At 41.0% G+C, this 23650-nt stretch overlaps 2 long non-coding RNA genes across 3 annotated transcripts in view; one reads left to right on the forward strand and one right to left on the reverse strand.

The window, feature by feature from the left end:
* The window catches only part of LOC311440427, a 110384-nt gene extending 104669 nt beyond the window's left edge, over window positions 1–5715 (forward strand). Inside the window, exons 8-9 of the long non-coding RNA XR_014695403.1 lie at window positions 3085–3241; window positions 5614–5715. This is a non-coding gene — a long non-coding RNA (uncharacterized lncRNA). The remainder of the gene's footprint in view (window positions 1–3084; window positions 3242–5613) is intronic.
* Window positions 1–23650, reverse strand: part of LOC311440426 — a 73138-nt gene that overhangs the window by 4274 nt on the left and 45214 nt on the right. Inside the window, exons 15-17 of one of the 2 annotated variants that reach the window (XR_014695402.1) lie at window positions 21727–21820; window positions 21438–21559; window positions 10310–10666 (exon numbers count right to left, since the gene is read on the reverse strand). This is a non-coding gene — a long non-coding RNA (uncharacterized lncRNA). Of the gene's footprint in view, window positions 1–10309; window positions 10667–21437; window positions 21560–21726; window positions 21821–23650 lie in introns of those variants that run through there. The other variant, XR_014695401.1, reaches the window with a different exon arrangement.

The following is a 23650-nucleotide window of genomic DNA, read 5'->3' on the forward strand; positions in this document are numbered from 1 at the left end:
ATCCCCTCAATGCTGACCCCTCCTGCATTCCCATATGCAGCTGCACATTCTGAATGCTGCAAAAGCACATCACATAGCACAGTGGGATCTGCAAACATTTATACAGTAGATGAGCCACAGTAACAATTCTGGTTTGAACTGGGTATCATAGATATTTCGTGCAAGTTCATGTACGAAAAGCCATATGCTGAAATGAAAATGTAAAGAGGTAGGAAAAGAAAAAACATGCCTTTGTTTCTGTGAAGCATTTCATAGAATCAAAGAATGATAGATTATCCTGAGTTGGAAGGGGCTCGCAAGGATCACTGAATCCAACTCCTGGCTCCACACAGGACCACCCAAAAATCAGACCAAGTGTCTGAGAGTGTTGTCCAAGTGCTTCTTGAACTCCAGCAGGCCTGGGGCCGTGACTGCCTTTCCAGTGCCTGGCCACCCTCTCGGCGAAGAACCTTTTCTTAGTATCCAGTCTCAATCTCCCCTGGGTATTTTGCCCCAGATATCCAAATGTTGATGCCCAAACAAAGCCAGAGAATTTATTGTTCCTCTTTCATTAATGGTTTTTGCCTGCATAGCGTCAGGATTATCTATAGCTGAGACAAAAACCACACTTCCCAGATCCATATTCCACTTCTGTGCTTCTGGGAAGGTCTGGCAAAGCCTCTCCTTGTTTGTGGGCATGCTGCATTGAAACCATCTCATGGTGCGAGTTCAGGCAGCTTCGTTGTGTTGCTGCTGGTGCTGCTGATGGGAGCTGTACGGGCTCTCTTGCTGCTCCAGCCTGCTCCCATGCCATGCTCCTGGCCGTTCATGGGGTGCTCTGGGTGGGTGTCTGCGTGGCAGCAGCCCCATCGAGCAGCTGGGAGTCAGCAGCACTGCAGAAACCACAGGATGGCTCCTGGGTGTGCTTCAGCTCCTCGCTCTTCCCAGATAACCGGCACTGGAATATAAAATCACTCTGACTCCTTTTGTTTCCCTGGCGTACAGGGGCATGCATGTATCTAACATATACATTCAAAAACCATCAGCCTTAGCACTGTTTTCTCTTTTCCTAGATTACCTAGAGCTTCAGCTCATTTACAGCACTGTAATTCATTGACTCAGCAGCACAGACAGTCAAGGATACACACCCTGGGTGCTTCATTTTTTCCATGGAAGTTCCCAGGGTGCCGAGGGTCATTTTCAAGGCTTGTGTCTATCTAAGGCATTTGAAGGTCAAACCCAAGTGGTCTGTGGAGCTGCTTCATGCTCTGAAATCATGTTCTTCCAAAACTGGTATCTTTTGATATGGAAACAGTATCCTGGATGTGGAGATAATGGATTTTGCCCTTGGGAGCAAGCAGGGTGACCTTTTCACTCCTGGATGGTGGGTCTTGGGCACAGCCTTCCTTCCAAGGAAGCCGCAATCAACCAAACACCCATGCCTTATATAAGGCGTCCCGGCAACTCAGGCAGAGCCAAGCTAGTATTGAGCAGAACTTAAATTAGTTATTGTAATTCCATTCAAACTGAAACTTCACATGTACCGACAGTATTCAAAGCACAGGATTTTGTTTCAGTTTTTCTAATTTCTAAATAGAACTTCGGAAGTAAAGCAGAATTTGCCTACTGGGTGTGATGCAGGATTTATGCCAGGTGTTAGCTTTTCCTTAGGCACCTCAGTGAAATAAGGGGCAGTTAACAGCTTCCACCACCTGATGCTCCTCATGACTTCTGTGGGCTCTTTAAACTTTCAGAACATTTAAAGAAAAGTGGCCGCTGACCTCTGAAGCCCAAGGGGAGCTGGGCGGCTCTGAGCCTGTGAGCAGTGTACAGCCCCCTGCTCTGCCCGTGTGCCCCCTGGCCCAGAGGAACGGCTCTGCTTTCTCAGGGACATTTGGATGTTAAATTCATTTCTCACAGTGGCCTTTCCCTCTTCTCCAGTGTTCTTCAAAATGACCAGCAGAACCAAAATCGCGTTCGATTAAAAGAAAGAGAACGAGCTGAACTCTTAGCAAATAAACAAAAACAGTTTGAAATTTTTACTTCAAAAGCACGGTGGTAGTTTACCAGCAAGGACTGACTTCATTAATATTGCCTTATTTGTGCTGTTACCATTACAGTTTTTCAGTGTTGCTGTTCAGAAACATTTTAAAGAGCTAACTGTTGTAGTGCTTTGAAATCTCTCTGCCCAGGAGTGAATCTTTGCATTCATTTCCAAAACAATCAGCTCTTCCACGTGGAAGCTCTGCAAGCTGATGCAAATCCATCAGTTGTCAGAGACAAGTAAAAAATAACAGGCTTCCTTATTCTACACTGCTTTGCTTTTCTATTCATCGTCTCCTTCCACATTTCCATATTTACTCTCCAGCAGCAGCTACAACAGGCATGTGATGGGGTAGTGCACACACATACATTCACGCACACATGTCAATAGGCTGAAAAAATGAAGTCTGTTGCCTTATAATTTCCCTATATATTACTCTCATCTTCTCTGCTAGCATTTAATAATGCTGTTAACTCCCCTGGCGTTGTGAATCCAGGGCTAACTGTGACCCCAAAGTGCTGCCATTTCCAGGGCCTCTTGCTGCTGCGCACTGGCGCTGCTTTTTGTGGTGCCAGAGCCAAACGCAGAAACCCGGCAGTGGAGCTGTGCGGGACACAGGGAGCTGACCTCTGTGAGGTTACCCTGGAGTTATTCTGCCCAGTTAGATCCAGAATAAGGCCCTTACATCTTCAGTGTGTGGCAACTGAGACCTAATTCAGAAGAACGTCAAGTAAGAAGGTGTTGAAGGGCGATGAGATGAGAAGCAGGCTGTCGTGCTGGGCTCTGGGCTCCAGAGCAGCGCTGCAGGAACGCACCCAGCTGAGCCCAGCTACCTCGGCAGCGCTGGCTTGTGCTGAAGTCAAGTTTCGCCGCTTGTGTGCAGAAGCTGCTTGGGTTAATAGTGTGAGCAGGCAGCAAGCAAGAAACATTAATGCAATGTTGGCAGCAAAATTAGCATCATTTCCTTGCTGAAATGTTGTGTACACCAACAAACAGAGCAGTCTGAACAGAAGTTTCCAGTCCCGAGCAGTTATGTAGCTTGCAAATATTTTGTTTTACAGTTGTGGTCCTTATGCTGAAGTAAACTGCAAAAACATTGAAAAAAATAAAAGTTCTTCAGGATTAAAAGAGAGGAGATAAAATAAATACGGAACAAGCTGAATGTGGATGCAGATGTCATCACAGCAGATCTGAGAGGCTCCCATGAAAGCCTTTTTGGTGAGTAGCCACACGCAGGGAAGAATTTGGGCTTTTTCAGGGTTGCAGGCAGCACCCCGCAGGGACGGCAGGAGCCCAGCGGCGAGCACCGGGCGGGCGCAGCGCGCTCCAGCCCCGGCCCCGGCCGCCACCTAGCGGCTGTGCGGCCCCGCCGGGCACCACAGCGGCTCCGGAACGCTCGGCCCGGCCTCTGCTCGCTTGCCTCGGGTGGATGCCAAGCGCTGCTCGCCATCGAGCCCCCGGTTTGGAGCGCCTCGATTAAGTGCAAAGTAGGAGGAACTGAACCTTAAGAATTCTCCTCCCCCCAAAAAGGAAAAGGAAAAGGAAAAGAAAAAGAAAAAGAAAAAGAAAAAGAAAAAGAAAAAGAAAAAGAAAAAGAAAAAGAAAAAGAAAAAGAAAAAGGAAAAGGAAAAGAAAAAGAAAAAAAAGAAAATGAAAAAGGAAAAGAAAAAAAAAAAAGAAAAAAAAAAAGAAAAAGAAAAAAGGAAAAGGAAAAGAAAAAAAAGGAAAAGGAAAAGGAAGGAAAAAAGAAAAAGAAAGGAAAAAAGAAAAAGAAAAAGAAAAAGAGAAAGGAAAAAAGAAAAAGAAAAATAAAGGAAAAAAGAAAAAGAAAAAGAGAAAGGAAAAAAGAAAAAGAAAAATAAAGGAAAAAAGAAAAAGAAAGGGAAAAAAAGAAATGAAAAAAAAAGAAATGAAAAAAAATGAAAAAAAGAAAGGAAAAAAGAAAAAGAAAGGAAAAAAGAAAGAAAAAAGGAAAAAAAAAAAGAAACGCATCATCAAACAAACTAAAAACACCTCCACCAAACCAAACCAAACAAACCCCAGGCCCCTGTTGATTTCCTATTCATTTTTTCTGCTCTTCCTCTGGTCATTTATACTATTTTATTAAGAGGCCCTCGTACTCTGACACCATATAGCAAGATAAAACTGAAACACAGGTTTTTAATCTGTTTTGTTATTCACTTGTACCAACTTGGTAAAGCTACTGAAAACAGGAGTAAGGGCACATGCATTTCTAAAGACAGGCTTTGTAACTTAAAAATGACAGCAGCTCCTAAAATACAGAGCTGTTCTATAGAAAAGTAAAATAACAAAGTACACTGCAGTTCAGTTGTTACACTGCTGCCGTCAGTCAATGTAATTCGTACCAGCTAACAATAAAAATGTTTTGACATGCAATCTTGTACACACTTCAGCAATAGTTACCTAACAGGAACTTTTGGCCATGGAAATATTTCTTTTTCCGCTGCCTTAGAATCATGAACATTTTGATGCAATACAAGTCCTGCTTTACAGGACACCTGTCAATGGCAGCAGCCACCAGAACCAGCTTTGTGAACTGCATGATACAGAAGAGACGTACAACACAACTTTTATATTTCCTAATAAAAACCAGCTTATCATCAGGGACAGAAGGCTTTAGTTTCTTACAGAAAATACCATCAGATTGGACGGTGCTTGTAATGGGAAATGGAGGCTCTCCCAGTTGCCTTTGGCTAGTTAAGGTCCTTTCAGGCTCCAGCCTGAGCCGAGGTGATGAGGTGATTATGTGCTGGGTGACGATGGAGCTAAAGGGGTGCCCAGCTTGTGCTTAGCATTATGGGCATTATATATAATGCCCGCATATAATATATATATTATATAATGGGCATTAACAGCACCCGGCACAAGCAGAAGCTGATGCAGTGATCGTGGCCACGACTCCTCCATCCCCAGCTCAGGAAGGCCTAGGAGCCCACAGCTGCTGTTATGGTCGCTCCTGCTGCACTTGTGAAGTAGCTTGATGGTGCAGGAGTGCTGCTGTGCTGGGCTCCCCACCACACTCCTTTTGGAGTCACGCAGGGATGTGGTTTTCCTCTCCCCGTGGAAGAGATCTGTAAATGATTTGAAGGTTCAGAGTTCAGGGGTGGTTTGGAAAAACACCCGGCGGGCTGCAATGCCCATGGGGGAGCGGTCTTGTTAGATAGGTTGTCTCTGGGTATTTCTGGCATTTCACCTCCTGACTGAAGTCAGGAAAACTCAAAGAAGGAAAAAAAAAAAATGGAAAAATACATCCAGACACTTCCAAAATTGGAAACTAGTTTCCTAACATTTAGTCAAAAGCACAAGTCAGTTCTTGTTTTAACCGCCCAGTCCTCCTTGGAGTAGAAAATATTCAGTGCAATTTCCTTTCAAATATCAGATAAGCAACATAAATAGCCACCCAAGAATCAGCAATGTGACTAATTCCCATTCATTAGAAGTGTGCAACATAAATAAATACTTGTTTCGCTACTCATTAATTATACTGGGATGCCTCCAGCTCTGTCACATGTATCTATGTCTGCTTCCACACTGTCGCCTTCGAATAAATCTATTTCACCATTCTACAGGTCTGTACCAATGAGAGGAAACGTGAGCCACAGGCATCTCCCAACTGCCTCTGCCATGCTGGTTCCTGAGGATTTAGGAGGAGGAGAAGGGCTCCAGAGGGTAAGATACAGCCACTAATTTTGTTACTGGCATAACATCGTGTGTCTGAGGTTCAATTCCCAGATGGCTTTCCTAAGCCATCAGATTGCAAATACTGCTGGGGAGGTTTGTAATTCACCTCAGCAGTATATGCAAACACTACTTAATGGATGGCTTTAATGCTGTCTTCCTGCTCCCAGGATTTTTGACTGCAGTGTTGGAGCTTTCCCTAGGGCTGTGCACAGTTTGCCACGCATCCAGGGGCTGGGAAACTGTGCTATTTAAGTCCAAGTTGATTTCAGTTTTTAACTGAATTATTATTATTGTTTATTATTATTATTGTTATTAAGAACTTTGAGTCACCAAATCTAAAACTTCCCTTGTAAATGTATCAGTTTTGAGGGGAAAGTTTCTCAAACAGGATGAAATGTCACTATAAGGAAAAAAAATCTTCAGTGATTAGGGCACTTGCATATGGGAGCCCTACAGTCAGCAAAGAGTGGTGATTTATGAAATAGTCAGTAAGCCAGCAAGGGAATCAAGCAGAGCAAGGCTTTGAACCTGCTTTCCAGACTAGTTTCCCAATCATTGGTTCATGGTCTCAGTATACCCTGTTAGTGCCAATCCATTCTGTAGAGCTAGCTAAATATTCATTAAGTTTGGGATAAAAAAAAACGTAAGACAGCAGTTACAGTAGCTGCATGAGATATGGGCTGATCACCCTCAAGCCCTTGATTCATGCTGGTCAGAGGAAAGGCTCGTGCACAGGTATCATCTCGCATACAGTGAGCTTATGCAGGACATGGCTCTCCATTCCGCATCACCCAGAAACAAACACAAATTCCTCACATATTGTTCTCTTGATTCTGCCTACCCCGATGTAATGGAAATGAATAAAATTAAAAATTGGGCCGTACATTTATATCCCCATTTTCTTTCTTCCATCTCATCACTGTGTAAGCCTGCTTTTAATTTGTCAACAGTGCATTTCTGCCTATTCCGAGATTAACCTGAAAAAAGTCATTTTGTTTAACTTTGAAATTAAAGCTGGTGGGAATGGAGGATGCCCCAGTACTAATTATATTAACAGAAAGTGATGGTGCGAGGTCAAGGGGAAGTGCAGAGCCACAGTGCTCAAAATATCATCAGCTACGTCACGAAAACAGATGTGCTCTGGTGCTCCTCCTTTCCGCGAATGGGGACTTTTCTCAAGATCAGGATCTTCTTTGATCAGTGCCTCAAAGGTTTTTGTCCCATTCTTTTACTTTCTGCTTTTCAGAAGGGATCATGTATATTTTTCCCTTTTCCTTTTGTTTAAAAAAAAAAAAAAAAAAAAAGAGGCCACAGCATGGGGCAGTGGCCCAGCGCTGCCTGGTGCTGCAGTGCCCATTGACAGCAACCTCACGCAGAGGGCCTGGTGCTGAGAGGAGCAGCTCAGCATCACCTGCTGCACACCTACCTGCCAGTGGGACGTGGTCAAAGGGCCCTTTTCAGGTAAGCTGCTGATCTAGATGGCGCCAGTAGCCTTTTAACTTGAGGAAGACAAGGGGCAGTGAGGCCTCCCAGGCTCCTACTTGTGGTATTTCATCTGCTGGGTGCTGCAGATGCTGTAGGCTCAGTGAGCACCACAGGGGAAGCTAAGATTAGTTTCTAGCACAATTTTATGTTCTTCTGTTCTGGGCTTGTGCCAGATCGTAGTGTTACTCTAATGATAACTGTAGGGGATGTGTACACACGTGAACCCACTTTACTACAAAAATCAACAGAGAACAGACATTTACAGCCAATAATCCAAAATGTAACTGATCTATCTGGTGACAGAGAAGTGTTTATATGACCAGAGGTTCAGAAAACTCCAACAGGTCAGCCAGCCTGCCCGCAGTGATACCGTGTGAGGTACCTTGGCATGCTGCACTGCCTAACTCCTCTGACCTGAGCGGGAAGGTGCACATTGCCCCACGGCCGTGCTTCTGTGCTGCCTTGAAGCAGAGGGAACATGCGCTGTTGTGCTGGGCTTTGTTCCACGGGGCTGGGCTCGCTATTCAAACCATATGGTGAATTATGAGTGTGTAAGTAGAAGGAAAACTAAAACATATTTCACTGGGTTCTAGAAAAGCTCTGAATGGCTGTCATTTTTATCATGGTTTTGTGTGTTCTGTCCAAACACCACACAACTGTGCTGTACCATCAGAGTAAGGTGAGCTACTGCATTACACATTGAGAGGTGACGACCTCAACAGCAGTGGGTGCAGCTTGTAGCCATGACTCTTAGAAATCGAGGCTGGTGCTCAGAGATGAGTTTTAGGGTGGTGGAGAAGGATTGCTAAGGTTGGAGCTAGACAGTTCCTTTTCCTACATATGATGGGGTATTTCTAGTGATTTGTAAAGCTGTCCATTGAGCTTTTGAGATTCAGGTAGCAACAACAAAATGGCTCCTACGTTTTTCAGCTGCACCTGTGGTTAACAGGAGTTCTGTAGGTTGGTTTCACTGGTGATTTGAGGGATGACACCTTCTCCTGAAATGACTATTCACAATTACATCTGTACTCTGATAATTAGGTGGCATTCACGGCCAGAAAATTGAAGCAGTGTTAGACGATTTTAAAGCTGTGTTAGTGCTGAGCCAGAGTGCAAGGGGTGTTGGAGCCTGGATCGCAGCTGTAATGCTGTACCTGCCCTTGATTATATTACCAACGCTCTGTGGGATGCAGTTCTCTTGTTGAAAATAGAAAGTAGTGGCATTTGCCTATCACAGAACAGCACAACAGGCGATTAATTCAAGTGGCTTGTATATGTGAAGATACACTGAAACTGCTCAGGAAGCTCCACTAGCTAATTGGGCTTTGGACCTGAGTTTATTTAGCTTCGCTGCGTTCCAGTGTAACAATTGCAATGGTTCATCTTTAATTGTGCATGTCTTTCTTCTAGTCTATGCACCAAGCTTGGCAGCAATACCATCAGCAAAGGAACTGAAGTGTCAGGGTTTCTGACAATTTGGGTTTGCAATCATTGTGGGAGAGCTTGCAAGATTTTGCTGTCTTCAAACCAGAAATGCAGTTTAGCTTTAGTTTATCTTTGAACCTAACTTTAATGCAAACCTTAGCTTCACATACTGCAGTTTTGACTTTACCTAATAAAAAAAATACACATAAAACAAGTAGAAATAGGAAGAAAAGACCTACTTTGCAGAAAAAATGGCCTGACTAGAGAATGAGGGAGCCTGACAAACTTGTGGTGTTTGTTCTTGTTCAGCTACAGTGAAGGCAGATTAGGGATAAATTACTCAGTGAGCAAATGTCTTGTTTTCTCAGTAACTCCACCTCTTTTGGGCATCCTGCCCTGTCCCCACCCCTTGCACTTGTCTGCATGTCTTAATGGCAGTATTCATGCAGCTGGTAATTTATGTGTCTGAGAGAGAAGATTTACACAGAGCCTTCCCTTCAGTTATTCAGAAAATTTGAGATACAGTATGGGATTTGTTAGGTCCCAAACTCTAACTTAAAAATCACAAACGTCTCGAGGGCTGGACTTGAGTGAGAGAAACTTTACATGGAGTAACTCAACCAGAAGTTAGTTCTTAGGTCTTCACTTTACACCTAGTTACAAAAGTTTGTCTTCAAAATAAATACAATGCCTATTGTAACATAAGCACACAGTCATTTGGCTCCGGCTGAAGCAGTTCGATGTGCTGCTCTGGAAGACAGACAGAGCTGATCCAGTTACTGAAACCTACTTGATTCAGTTGGTGTCTCGTGTCATAAACACGAATTGTTAATTTCATATTACTCATAACAGGCGCACTGTGAATGTTTGCAGAGTTTATAGGATATCAGTTACAAATGTGATTATACCAGCCATTCCTCAGGACTGACACCAGTTTCAAATTAGAAGCTGACAGGCCTCACCTGCTCCTGAGTTCACCGACAGGTCACCTTCTTGTCATTTTGGCTGTCCCCTCATCAAAATGACATCTGTGTTCATAAAGGGACAGTGAGGGACTCTAAGTTGTTAGAATTGTTGAAGAATAAGAATAAGGTGTCATCTACTCCAATAATGTAGTGCTCAACTTTGGCCTTTCAGATGGCGTGATGCTTGTAGCACCTGACAATGTTTCCAGATACAAGAATAGCTGGTTCGGAGGGGCAGCAGTTGTTCCCTCTTCTACCCATGGATGCTAGGCATTCAGCTCAGCCCTAGCCAGAGTATAGACAATCCCAGAGACTTGAGCAAAAGGCTTCAAAATGCCTTTACTTTTTACATAAAGAAAGAGTACATTAGCTTACATTGAAACATTCAGAGGAAGTTATTACACATTCAGTTTTTTTAACAACCTATGAAAGGCTAAAGGTAAATACAGTTCAACAAACAGCTGGATAAAAGACATTCTAAACCTTTACAATTTGTTGGACATTTGCATTTATTTCTTTACATGCCATTTATGTAGATGCAAACCATAATTTTATTGTCCTGGCTAGTGAGAATCCATTCCTTCGTAATAGAAGATACTTGCTCAGTTAATCTAATGCAGTTGAGATAGGGCAGTTCAATTCCTATGTCCTGACACTTCTCAAAACTAGGAAAAAGTGCATCCACCTTCAAACATAGACTTTGGAATTAGTTTTTTTTTTTTTTTTTTTGTCATTAAACAATTGGAGAAGTCAGATTGAAACAACTTCAAACTTTCCAGGTTAAAGATCTGGGCTCCTCTAGATTTCAAGTTTATTAACTAATTACATGCTGTAATATAGGTGTGCCTCCTATGGAACAGCTGTACATATGTGTTCTAAAGGCTTGGGTTTTACAGGGAGTTAAGTAAATGTATACATATAATCCCATTGAAATTGCCTGGTCCATCGCTGCTGTGTGCAGAGGAAGGTCTCTGGGTGAACTCCCAGTCATGGGACATTAAAGGCTTTTCTCCTTGCAGCTCCGCGTGCTGGACAGGCCCATTCTCGCCTTCAGCTCACGTGTATGCTGGTGGGAAAAGGGCACAGACATATTCGTGAGAGGGTAGGAAGGGATAAACAAGATGTTGAGTTGCACTTTGCCAAATGAAGGGCTCAGAGCAGCCAAGGAAAATCTTTTTTCTTTTCCCCTCACTAAATTAGACCTTTATTTTTGTCTTAGACACTGTGGCTAGCAGAGCTGTAAGGACATTCACAGTTATCACAGTTGCCATCATTCTCTGAAATCTGTCCTTGATTTTATTTTCTGCTCCAGGAAATATTATAGTATTGTTATTTTATCTATCTTAAATAAACCTAAGGCCTGACTCTTCATGGTGTAAACAAGCATGACTTCAGGAAAGCAATGCTGATTCATGCCATCCGTGTGTCTGATTCTTAATATAAAAGGGAACATGTTACTAGAGAGTAAACAGAAGCAAACCTTTGTAATAGAAATTCATATCATCAACATAGACAACCCCCTCCAGTGATCAGCAGTAAAAAAATACCCAAGGTAGATTTACAGAAGCCACCACTTTTTTTTTTTTTTTTTTTTTTTTTTTAATGATTTGGATATTGATCATTTTTAATCTTCTTCTCAGAACAACCGGGAGATCTATTATAGCTTGAGCCAGCCATGAAAAGCGGGTCCGTTCTTTAACCTGCACCAATTCACTTGGACATATTTTATATCTCCAGGGATTCAGCCACAAAGTCCATTAGAGCATCAGATGCAGTGAGGTCAAATCAATTGTCCATACTGCAGACAAGGTAACCATCATTTACTGTAATTCTCCCCCGTCATGGTAGAGGAGAGGAAAGGTTAAAAGCTGTATTACCACGAGGCTGCCTCATCTATCTTTTAGTATATTGGTAATACCTAAACATTGCTTAAAGAACTGAAAGTACAATCTTAAATCTGTGTTAAACTGGATTTAAAGGTTAGATTGCCAAATCAAAAATTTGCTAATGATATTTTCTTCAAGGAAAAACAGGAAAAATATCTTTTTTTTTTCTTTTTCTTTTTTTTTATAAGAAAAAGCAAAAAGCTTTAAATATATTGTCACATCTGACATGACCCATCCAAAGCAATACTGAACATTCATCTCAGAATGACCTGAATGACTGATATTTATCCTTCCCTATACATAGATATATTTACCTATGAAGTAATTTGCTGTCATCTCTTTAAGCTGGAGATGCTACGACAGTCCAAAAACAAAAGAGGAAGTAAATTCAGGATGTATATTTTGCACTGTAAATCAAGTCCTTATGTGTTTGCACTCTAGGATGGGCAATAATAATTGACTGAAGCAATCACTGCTGTGGGAAAACAAACGTCCTGGCAGTGTCGCATCTGAAGGTCAAGCCTGATGACATAGTAAGCACCTGAACTCTCACTGACTCCTGGGGAGGTGGCGGTCGCTGAGCACCTCCCGGAGCTCGCCTGGCGGGGACAGATTTACACAGTCATTGGGGCTGGGGGTGAGGATGCTTTTTCTCCCCCACCTCCCTCTGTTGGATCTGCAAAGTCATTTATTTCCATTATACTGCTATACTCTCTGGCTCCTCTGCTCTGTGTTAGCTGCATGAAACCAGAGAGAAAACTCAGTTCTGTGCTGCCAGAGATTGTATGTTCCTCCTCCTTTGAATAATTGTGCTGTCCCTGATTCACTTCACATGAGCTGATGTGTTGCTTGCATGCAGGGGAACCATGCCCACCCCTGCCATGCATGAGAGAGCTGTAGCACTGTGACCCAGTCCTTGTAGGACTGTTGAAGTGGGAAGCAATAAATCCAGCCTTTTCTAGGTTAATCTTTTCTCTTTCCCTGGATTTCTTTAATCCTGGCCTATTTTCATTGAGAAAGTGATTGAATGAAGAGCTACTTAGATTTTACATATTATAGAAATATTTTCACATCTGTAGAAATTAGTCATTTTTTTCCTTCTGTCTCAGAAGCTGGGTTGCAAAGCAAACATACACGTGCATTTAAAGTAGAGCTAAAGAAATAAGGAACAGAAAATAGCTGCTGTTACTAGTTGCATATCAAATATATTTCTATGGCTGACATACCTTCATGGTACTCGTCTTGGGAGACAATGGGATGAATATAGTGGGAGTGTAAGAGCTGATGGTGTCGGTTACAGATTAATAAATATTTTTATAATGAAGCTTATTTTTAAATGTTAGGGTTTAGTACTCAGCACAGTAAATTCTAATTTCAGGTAATGTGGGTATTCAGTAACCATAAAAAGAATCTGCTATAAGTTTTGTATGTGCTGAAGGAGAGATAAATGTGCTTTAGATTAGGTGTTACATACCATTCACTTAGCTGCTTTTTCTCTTCTTTTCCCTCTTTTTATCACTTACCTTAACACTGACTCTCTGTGGTTCCTTTTTCTCAGTCTATTCTACCCATCCTTTCCGAATTTCTCTCAATGTATGTCTACTCACAGGTCCTTCACTAATCCTCAGAGCAGTGCTTTGTGCCATAAAATAATAGTGTTACAACTATAAATCTATAGTGGGTAACTCCTTACAAAGTTAAGTACCAGAACAGCTAATGTTATTCACTTATATTTTAATAAACAAATTATGAAATAAATACATAAGGAGAAAGTAAGGCTAAGAAAGAAAGAAATTAATCCTAGAGTCTGGAAAGAAATAAAAGGTTAAAAATGTCCTTTCCCTCATAATAGCACAAAATTAGGACTGCATGCAGTTTGCATGGTCTGTTGCTTTCCTTGTTCTGGAGTACCTCTCAGATAGCTCGCAGTTTAGCAGTACCCTCACTGCTGGTACGTATTCTGCAATGCTAATTCAGAGAATGGTCCACTGGGTTATTTAGCTGAAACTGGAGTCTCAAAAGAGATCAGACAAACTTTGCTGTTCTTTGGCTTCAACGAATATCACAGCTCTGGCTGAAAGACCACTGAGCTTAATAGAAAGGCTTTGGATCTGGAAAAACGTTTACTGAAATCAATGAGAGAAAGAGCTTTAACTCCAATGGTTAACACTTCATTCTGGACCTTTTCTCAATAGATCCAGACATTGGCTCTGCAACGCCTAGTCATTTTATAAGATCAATACGACAAACCTGACTTGTCCAATGGGTGTGTGTTTACTATGTGCTGTGTTAGCATTACAAGTCAGATCAGACTTTTGAAAAATGAGTATTTGATTTTACAATAATTCCAGCCTGTGCAGCGAACAAATTTTTTAAGGAAATCTGTTTAACCAGGAAAATCACTAAGGAATTCCTTAAGAGTTATATATAGCTCTTAGTTGACAGACTTCCTTAAAGAACTCCTTTTTCTATGTCTACAGTAATTAAAATAAAAGTTGTCCTTCGAGTATTTGCTGTTGGCAAGATGTATTTAGTTTAATTTCCTCCAAATGCTAAAGAGCTTGCTACAGTTACGGAGTAGTTCAGTCTTGTGAACATGAGAGAGATTCAGATTCTCAGAATTTGTCATGAAGTAATATATTCAAGCAGACATTTTTGATTCTACTGGTCACTCTGAGAGAGTGCAGTAATTGCCTGCTCATTGCACCAGTAGTCACTGTCCTGGAAGCCGAGTTAATGGCACGACAGCTGTAGCATTATAGACAACATCAGTGCAGGGTTTGGGGGACAAAATTCCTCTCCAAGTAACCAAAAAAGGCAGGCCTGATTACAGAAGATGGTGACATTAGACAGAACTGTTCTGAAAACATGCACAGAAACAAGCAGAAGTGCATTTGTGAGCAAGCCTTACCCTGGGTGCGGCTTGGGTTATGTTACTGCTTGACTGTTTCATGTTAAAGATGAAACACAAGAGTTCCAGTAGGAGGTTACCAAGGTCATCTCTTATTTTGAAAAGTAACTTACTCTGTTAAAAGTTGAAATGTTGATTAATGAAAGACATCTTACATCTATAATACAAATGCTTCCTACAGTGCTATATAGGCCACCAGAGAAGACTTTAATTACAACTTTAATTCCTGCTGAATTCCTGATGTTCAAAACATAAAAAAAAGGTGCCAGTATTTGTGACCAAATGAAAAACAAGTAGCTTAGAAAGACACACACAACCACAAACCAAACCAAGTAGCTTAGAAAGACACACACAGCCACAAACCAAACCTAAGTGCTTAATTAAACATTTTGGTATTTGCTTTGGGATTGGATTTTGGGCAGAATTTCTTGTAACAGTTCTTCAAGGGCTGAAGGAAAAGCATGGCAACCGGACAGTTCTTGCTTTACACCGATCCATCTACTTTGCTTACGAGTTTGTTAACTAACTGTCATAGATGATGATTAAAAGAGCAATGTATATTTCTCCAAACCAGCAAAATGGTGAGAGAATAGATTAAAATTAAACATTATGGTCAACCATAGAGTCAACTGGAAAGGTCCCAGATGACTGAAGACTTGCTAATGTGACACCCATCTATAAGAAGGGCGATAAGGAGGACCCAGGAAACTACTGGCCTGTCAGCCTGACCTTGGTGCCAGGGAAGGTGATAGAACAGGTCATCTTGAGCGCAGTCACACAGCATTTGTGGGTCAACCAGGGGATCAGGCCCAGCCAGCATGGGCTCATGAAAGGCAAATCCTGCCTGACCAACCTCATCTCCTTCTTTGACCAGGTGACCTAACTGGTGGATGAAGGAAAGGCTGTTGACATAGTCTACCTAGACTTCAGCAAGGCTTTTGACATGGTCTCCCACAGTATTTTGGAGAAGCTGGCAGCCCGTGGCTTGGACAGGTACACTCTTTGCTGGGTTAAAAACCAGATGGATGGCTGGTCCTGAAGAGTGGTGCTGAATGGAGTGAAATCTAGCTGGTGGCTGGTTACCAGTGGCGTTCCCCAGGGATTGGTATTGGGGCCCATCCTCTTTAATATCTTTACTGATGATTTGGGTGAGGAAATTGAGTGCACCCTCAGTAAGTTTGCAGATGACACCAAGTTGGGGGGAAGTGTCAATCTGATGGAGGGCAGGAAGGGCCTGCACAGGGACCTGTACAGGTTAGATTGATGGGCAGAGGCCAATGGGATGAGGTTCAACATGGCTAAGGGCTCGGTCCTGCACTTTGGCCACAACAACCCCATGCAGCAATACAGGCTTGGGGCAGAGTGGCTCGAAAGCAGAGGAAAAGGATCTGGGGGTGCTAATCAATGCTCACCTGAACATGAGTCAACAGTGTGCCCAGGTGGCCCAGAAGGCTGATGGTATCCTGGCTTGTGTCAGGGACACTGCAGCCAGCAGGGCCAGGGAGGTGATCATTCCCCTGCACTCTGCTCTGGTGAGGCCGCACCTCGAGCGCTGTGTTCAGTTTTGGGCCCCTCAGTACAAGAAGGACATCGAGGCCCTGGAGCATGTCCAGAGGAGGGCTATGAAGCTGGTGAAGGGCCTGGAGCACAAGTCCTGTGAGGGGTGGCTGAGGGAACTGGGGGTGTTTAGTCTGGAGAAGAGGAGGCTCAGGGGAGACCTCATTGCTCTCTACAACTCCCTGAAAGGAAGCTGTGGGGACCTGGGGGTTGGCCTTGTCTCACAGATCACTAGTGATAGGCCTAGAGGGAATGGCCTCAAGTTGTGCCAGGGAAGGTTTAGGTTGGAAATTAGGAGACATTTATTCTCAGAAAGAGTGGTCAGGCATTGGAGAGGGTTTCACAGGGAGGTGGTGGCGTCACTGTCCCTTTGGATATTTAAGGAAAGGTTGGATGTGGTATTTAGGGACATGGTTTAGTGGGTGGTATTGGTGGCTGGGAGGTGGTTGAACCAGATGATCTTGGAGGTCTTTTCTAACCTTAATGATTCTATGATTATCTAAAAGATCTTCCACTTTACCACATGCCCAGTTTAAACAAATTTGTCAGATTAATTCAAGGATAATTTTTCCAAGATTTTGAAAGATAGAAAAGCAGTAGAAATATTTCCATGAATTAGACAAAGAAATCTATTTTATATATCTGTTGTCCTCAATGCCCTCACTTACAACTCTGAGTTCAGAGTTAATATACATGTACTTTGCTGCTGAATGGAAATCTGAAAGAGAAATTGGCTTTAAACAAAAGTGAACATAACTGATCTATTTTCATTACTGAAGTTGAGGAAAATGCAATATGTGTGAAAGGAAAAAGTTATATTATTGGAATAGGAAACATTTATTTTTTAAAAAAGTAAAAAAAAAAATAGGAAAAACAAAGAAATTAGATGGTTTTTAAATACAAGTTTAAGCAGGCACGATATCCCTTTCAGCACAGTGTGGGATGTAACATTAATCTTAATTGTCTGTGATCTAAAAAACTGTGTATGTTTCCTCATAAGAACTTTCCTCATAAGACTTTGCTACATTACCTCATTTTTACCCACAGAAGGCAAACTGCTAGATTTTTGGAGACAGCTAGCAATGATTTTATTCCTATGACAATTAGTTCATTACTAATCTTGACCATCTCTCCAACGAACTCATGAAGAACTTTAATATTAAGAAGCACCTCATAAATCATTTACAATAAACCTGAAGGAATATTGAGCATTTGTAAATATGACCTCCCTTTGCAGGATTTGTCCATCTTTTTTTCTTTTTTTCTTTTTTTTTTTTTTTTTTTTCCTGAACCTTTCCTCTAATTATCTTTAAATCTCCATGAAAGTAGCCAAAGAAACTGGAACTGAGATTTGTAGTAATATTAGTCATTTTAGTAATGGATATTCTATAGCTTGTCCATTTTTCCACTTCCTCTTACCTGGTCCCTTCATAACTCAGACAGTTAGACAGACTCTTAATACCCTTTGGTTGGAGCCAAGGGGTCTTACGAATGTAATTTATACAGTAGTTGTTGATTTAAATGGCAAAACCCCTAAATTTTATGCTTTTTAAAAATGTAAATCTATCTGGATCTCATTAACAAAGGTTCTTGACTACAATAGAAACTCTTTAATTTTTTTCAAAAACTATACATTTTATTCATGAGATTCAGCTGTTGTTTTCCAAAAAACACTGTGGAATCTGTTGGTTTTTGTCCAGTGGACTCAGCCTAGAGTAGATTCTAGATTAGTAGAATCTAACAGTAGATTTTTTTAACAGTAGTATTTATTTTAATCCTGAGACCGAGAAACTTCTAAACAGCTATTTAAAAAAAAATGGTTAAAAAGGGTAGCTGCATATTAGAGACAAAACTTTGCCCGTGAATAAAAAGCTTTGCTACTTTACTATTCCATTCTGACCATATGGGAATCAAAACACAGCAACTTTGCCTTATCTATAATATCTAGAAAATCTATGTGAATGAACCTCCATTTGGGAACAGCTGAGGACCTCTGATGGTTTAAAAAGAAAAAAAAGTGTGTTAATTTGTGGATAAAACTATTGTGATAAAGGTTGTCACACTGTTTATTAGTGGAGTCATAACTTGAGGAGCTACAAGGTTGCCCCGACCTACTTCCTGCATAAATTTTGGCACTACTCATTGAAGGTCCTAAATGAGAATTGACTCATACTGGTGGTGAAGTATGGTACAGGTTTATTTTATTTATTATATTTTTGTAAAATCCAACAGTATCTACTACTTTACTTCTGGATTTGGGGTATCTGAGAAGTATGGTAAAGCAATGCAGGTGGTGTTTCTTTTTGTCTCATGCTGCTCTGTTTAGCACATTTCTGCTAATGAGACATAAAATATGGAGGTGGGCTTGAGGAGCTCCTATTGCTATTTCAGATCTCTCAAGACATCACCATCTACCAGATATTGTCTTCACACCTGGCACCTATTTTGGAAGGACAGAGGTTTTCTTTTAAGAGGTTTTGCCATTTTAATGCAGAGAAGTCCATGGAAACTGCTTCTTAAACTTATCCAACTTAAAGGATCTAACAAGATTCAAGATTCCACTTGGTTCCTCTCCCTGTTATGTTCAACAGTTTATAACTGCATTGGAAGTGTTCATAAAGAAGACAATAGTGTAGTATAATCAGTTTAGACATAGATTACTGGCTCACATAGTGGCTAGTTTTGAAATAAAAAATGAGATATGTCTTATTTTGCAGCTACGTATTTTATGAGCAAAGCATGATTTTATTGCCCCCCCCAGAAATCCCTTGCTGATATCCATACCGTGTCCTGCACTTGGTCTTGCAGCATTTTGCTTGCCTATTACTAGTTAATGTACATCTTCAGGTTTGGCTGAGAAATTAGGAAATATTTGGATAAGCCCTGAAATGAAGACTCAGAGCACTAGGCCTGCTCTCTTTTGCTTTTTTTTTTTTTCCTCACTTGATCATATCAACTTCTGGTTTTAAAATGATATATTTTGAGGGCAGTATAACAGAGCTCTGAGGTAAAATATATTTTTATCCAAAAAAAATCATGAAAATTATACTGACTCTGCCTTCCTCCCTTCTTTGGTCTTTTTGTCTTAAGCATCTGCATTACTGGAGGACAATACATTAATCAGACATCTCACAAGCCAGAATCGTATGTAGCCTGATCAGTTTTGGGGTAAAATTTAGCTAGACTGCCTAAAAATGCTTATTGGTCTCTATGGATTTGTGCTGAATTTATTTAATATAAAGTGTAATATAAAAAGCCCTCTCTGCAGTTAATTAGCCTCCAGGTTATTGCAGGCCCAAAGGCATTATATTTGAGTTGTCACTGCTACTTGCAAAGATCAGCAGTATTTAATTTTTGTGTAGCACGAAGTAGATTGCATGTGCTTATCTGGCTAATGTTAGTTCATTGTTTTCAGAATCTAATTTCATTTTTAGTTTTCTTGGCCCTTCAAATTGCTGCCAAACATCATGAACTTTGCTGAAATCAGTTATGTTCCACTGAGATAGTAGCAATTGAAATGACAGCAGCAGTAAACCTGAAGGTTCTTCCAGAATGATGCTTTTGTAGCTAGCGGCAAGATTTGTTTCTGTTACATTATAAACCTAAAACAAATAGGGCTCATTCAGACTCCTTTGGGATTGGGCAGACCTAAGCTTATTAATTATTCCTGTTTCCTAAGGAGACAGCATCAGCTTTCCTTCATTTGATAATCCTGTTTTCTCAGAAAATGTTTACACATGTTCCAATACCAAGTTAGCAGTGGCAGGAACTCTTTAGTGGTTAGAGAAGTGGCAGAAGGTTAAATCATCTGACTTTGATGTTATGTTGATTGTTTACCCTTAGTGTACAGTAACATCTTAAAAAAATGAAGCAAAGTGGGTGTATTCATTACTGGACAAACACAGCTGACAAGTTAAAGAATATGCGACTCTCTTAAGCTGAGACCAAAGTGCTTCATTTATAATGGAGATTACGGTAAGAACCAAATGAAGTTGTCTAAGGGAAAATGATGTCTCCTGAGCCTTTATTCTGGTTTGGCCACAAGTTAATAACACGACCAGCACTTAACAACAAAATGCAGGACTGTATTATCTTTTAGCAAATGCCAGTCATGTGCAATCCAAACAGGTCAATTACTAGGAAATCTCCGAAGATCTCCTGAAACCTCAGAAGAGTTAGAGATGCCAAGAAAATGTCTAGATGCACAGAGACACAGGAACAGAAATAGGGCACAAACCAATTTGCAGAAATGGAACTTAACCCTTAGAGGGAAGAACCCTGGCTGCTACATATTCATTTCCATTTCATTAAATATTTATGAAGAGACATGCATGTAATGTGATTCTAAATTATGGAATAAGCAAACGGGATCTGTGCTGTTTCACTCATGTTTAATCTATTTCTTTCAACTTTTCTGTATCTTGCAGGAGTAATAGACTTTTTTTTTTTTCCTCACTAGCATGCTAGATATTTGAAAATTAACATGTTCTCTTAAATGATTCTAAATCAGCACACACAAAATAGAGTGTAGAGGCCAATGATAGCCTATTCTTCAGCTCAATACGCATGTCTAAGACCTATTAATATTAATGAAACCTGCACACAAGCATGTGGGGATAATTGACCCCATTAAATTCCACTTACTCATGAACTACTTTGTAAGGTTTGTTCCTTAGTTATTGTAGGTTTTATCAAGGATGAAAGCTGGAACAGCACGTATCCCAACAGAAGAGTATTTCAAAAATAGCTTTGCGAAACTGAAAAGTAAGTACCACAAAGAAACATGTTTTCATCCAGACTTCCACTGTACAATGAAAATAACTTTATCTTGCTCTAAACAGGATGGTAACATCAGATATTTTTCTCTTTCTTTGACTAGCTTTCATACTAAATGTTAGCATATTGCTAGTAAAGTAAAACAAAATAAATCGTGAACCCAAGTTTTTATATAATGTATGATTTAGTCATGTGCCAACAGGCTCCCCTGTGAGATACCAGCTAATCAGCACTGGCAGCTCCAGTGGGAACTGGCAGCTCCCACTCCCTAGCACATTTGTGTTTACCTTATTGTTCTGAAACTAGCCATGATGCACAAACACATATTGTGTTTACAGACAGGATGGTGCACCTCCCTTCACCACAATAGCTTTGGCATGATGGTCAGTGCAGCCCCATTCACGCTTCTGGGTAAGATGAGGTCTCACACTGCCCATGTCCCTGGGCACACGGAAAGGAGACATATTCCTACACTGATGGGTGACAGTGTTGTCTTAAGGATTTTGTTTCCATTCAGACATTTGATTTATATGAATGTCTCAAATGCAGCATTGTGAAGAAAAAAACATGCTCAGAAAGCACTGATAGAGGAACACCATTAACTGCATCTGCTCTTACCCCTTTGGTGACAAACTCATGGGAAGTGGGGGAAGCACAAGATAGGTATCTTCCCAGTGTTCCTTAGAGAGATGGTAACATTTACTGACCTGATGTGCTCAGCTGAGATCACCAGAAAGCTTTACTCTTCCTCACATAATCCTAGTCACAGAGTTCCCAGGACCCAGAGAAATTCACAATGCCCGGAGAGTTCACTTGTCTCAGTCCAATCCTGTGGAGCAAAACACTGGTGGGGCTCAATTCTCCACACACATTTCCCTGCACCATACATATTGTACAGATATAATTTGGGGCTGTGACCTTCAAAGGTAGCTAAGGAAGGGAAGGATGGGAAGGTAGCCAAACATGGGAAGGATGAACAGTATTTCAAACTCATACCTGGAGATCTGGCCTTTGATTTTTTTTTTTCTTCTGACATTCTGGGAATCTTGTCTTCACACTGAGTTTTCTTTAATGTTTTTTCTCATTCTGTCTGAAAAGGGGAGTAAACCAAGGGAGTCATTCTGTTGTCTATTTAATGGCTTATCTCTAAATGTGTGAAGATCACTAAGTTCACTTGAGAGAATGTGTCTAGCATCTGTCCTGATTAGTGCTAAGTGGAATTTGACACTGTAGACAACCATATAAGAATTACTGTTGTCTTCTATCAAATACATGGTATATTCTCTCTGACCAGGAATGGCTGATCTCTTTCAAGCTGATGTTTTCTTTAGAAGAAGCAGTCTGCGTCATACAACTGGTTTTGCATTTACATGCAACTGTAATACAATCTCCCCAGACATACAGAGGAAGAAGAAATGCTAGTGATAGAACTAGTATTGCTGTAGCTAGTACTTAGATACTATTCAAAATAATTTTCCTGACAGTACTGCTACTATTTTCTTGGTAACAATCTCAAACAAATCTCACGAACAAGATCAAATCTTTCCCAAAAGGAGCACTCAGACAACATAAGTTGTTGTACTCCTTATTCTTTGTGCACAATACATAAATTAGTATTTTTACAGTCTTTCACCTGGTGCAGCTTTAAAACCCCTTGTTCAGAGCTCCAGTGCACCTGAAGAAAGGCCCAAAATCACACTTACCTTCAGCTGAGTCTACACAAGAAGCAGTGTCTCCAAAGCTTCAGACACAATGCTACTTGCACCGGACCCAGAATGAATAATCTCCAGACATGAGTTACTGGCACAATTAGAGCAAGAGCACAGCTGACTGACATACTCAACAAAAGAGCTTTGGCAAAGGTTGCAGTGGAAAAGCATATAGAGGAAATTCACTCTTGGCATTGACCGTACCCTAGTAAAAGCAGGACCTACTACTGATTAACAAGCTCAGACTCTGCAGACCAAATACCAAAGGATGAACAATGGCAATAACACTCTGTTATGTCTCTCTACGGCATGCATGCAATTTATCATTAACTTATATTCCATAGGCAGCTCCAGCAGTACATTTTCACAGTCTAATTGGTGCATGTGAGATTTGGCTTGCAGCTTTCAGAAAAAATCACAAGCACAGAGAATTCAGTTCCATCCAGCAAGGAAACCAAAGCCCAGCAATATTAGTTACAACTGCAGTTGTGTCTCCAAGGGTGCACGTTTAACTGGGCAGATGGGCTTTCGTCATAAAGAAGAATATCTTGCTGATTTCTCCACAGAGCTCTACTAGATTTGGGAAACACGACTGTCTTTTACAAGAGGCAGGAGAACCCCTCTCTGAGGAATGTATTTTTTCCCGTGTCAATCAATTTGATTCTTTTTTCCAACTTTGGTATGTTTGCTTCAGAAGTCAGGCTTACTAGTTCCTAGTTCCCAGGGTCACCTCTGAAGCCTTTCTCACAGACTTTCATCTTCCTTTTCCCTACCTGTGGTACTAAGGTCAGTGCAAACAATTGTTACCGGCAATTTCACATGAGTACATTCAGAAATTGAGAGTGAATGCCTCTGCTTCAAGTGTTGTACTCGTTTGACTCTTTAATCTGCTGAAGTCCTGAAGACACTTTTGGTCTGACAGGAACCCCCCTGTCCTGATTACTGATGCATTTACTTTTCTTGCAATGGTTTTATTTTCCATAACTGCTCTTTTTACATCTCTGTCATGTGTTGGCACCACCAGCTCACTGGTAGCCTTCTATAGGCTGAGGAAACTAAATACAGTTTTATTATTAGATTTCTATGTTTAGCAAGACACTCTTAAAAACATTGTTTTTATTTATTTATTGTAGTTTTAGTTAACTTTTCTGAGTCTATTTCTTCATTGGACATAACTTACTTTCTTACATGGCTTTTTACTTCTTATAGCC

This window comes from Aythya ferina, assembly GCF_964211825.1.
Source record: "Aythya ferina genome assembly, chromosome: 8".
In the NCBI taxonomy this organism is placed as follows: Eukaryota; Metazoa; Chordata; class Aves; order Anseriformes; family Anatidae; genus Aythya; species Aythya ferina.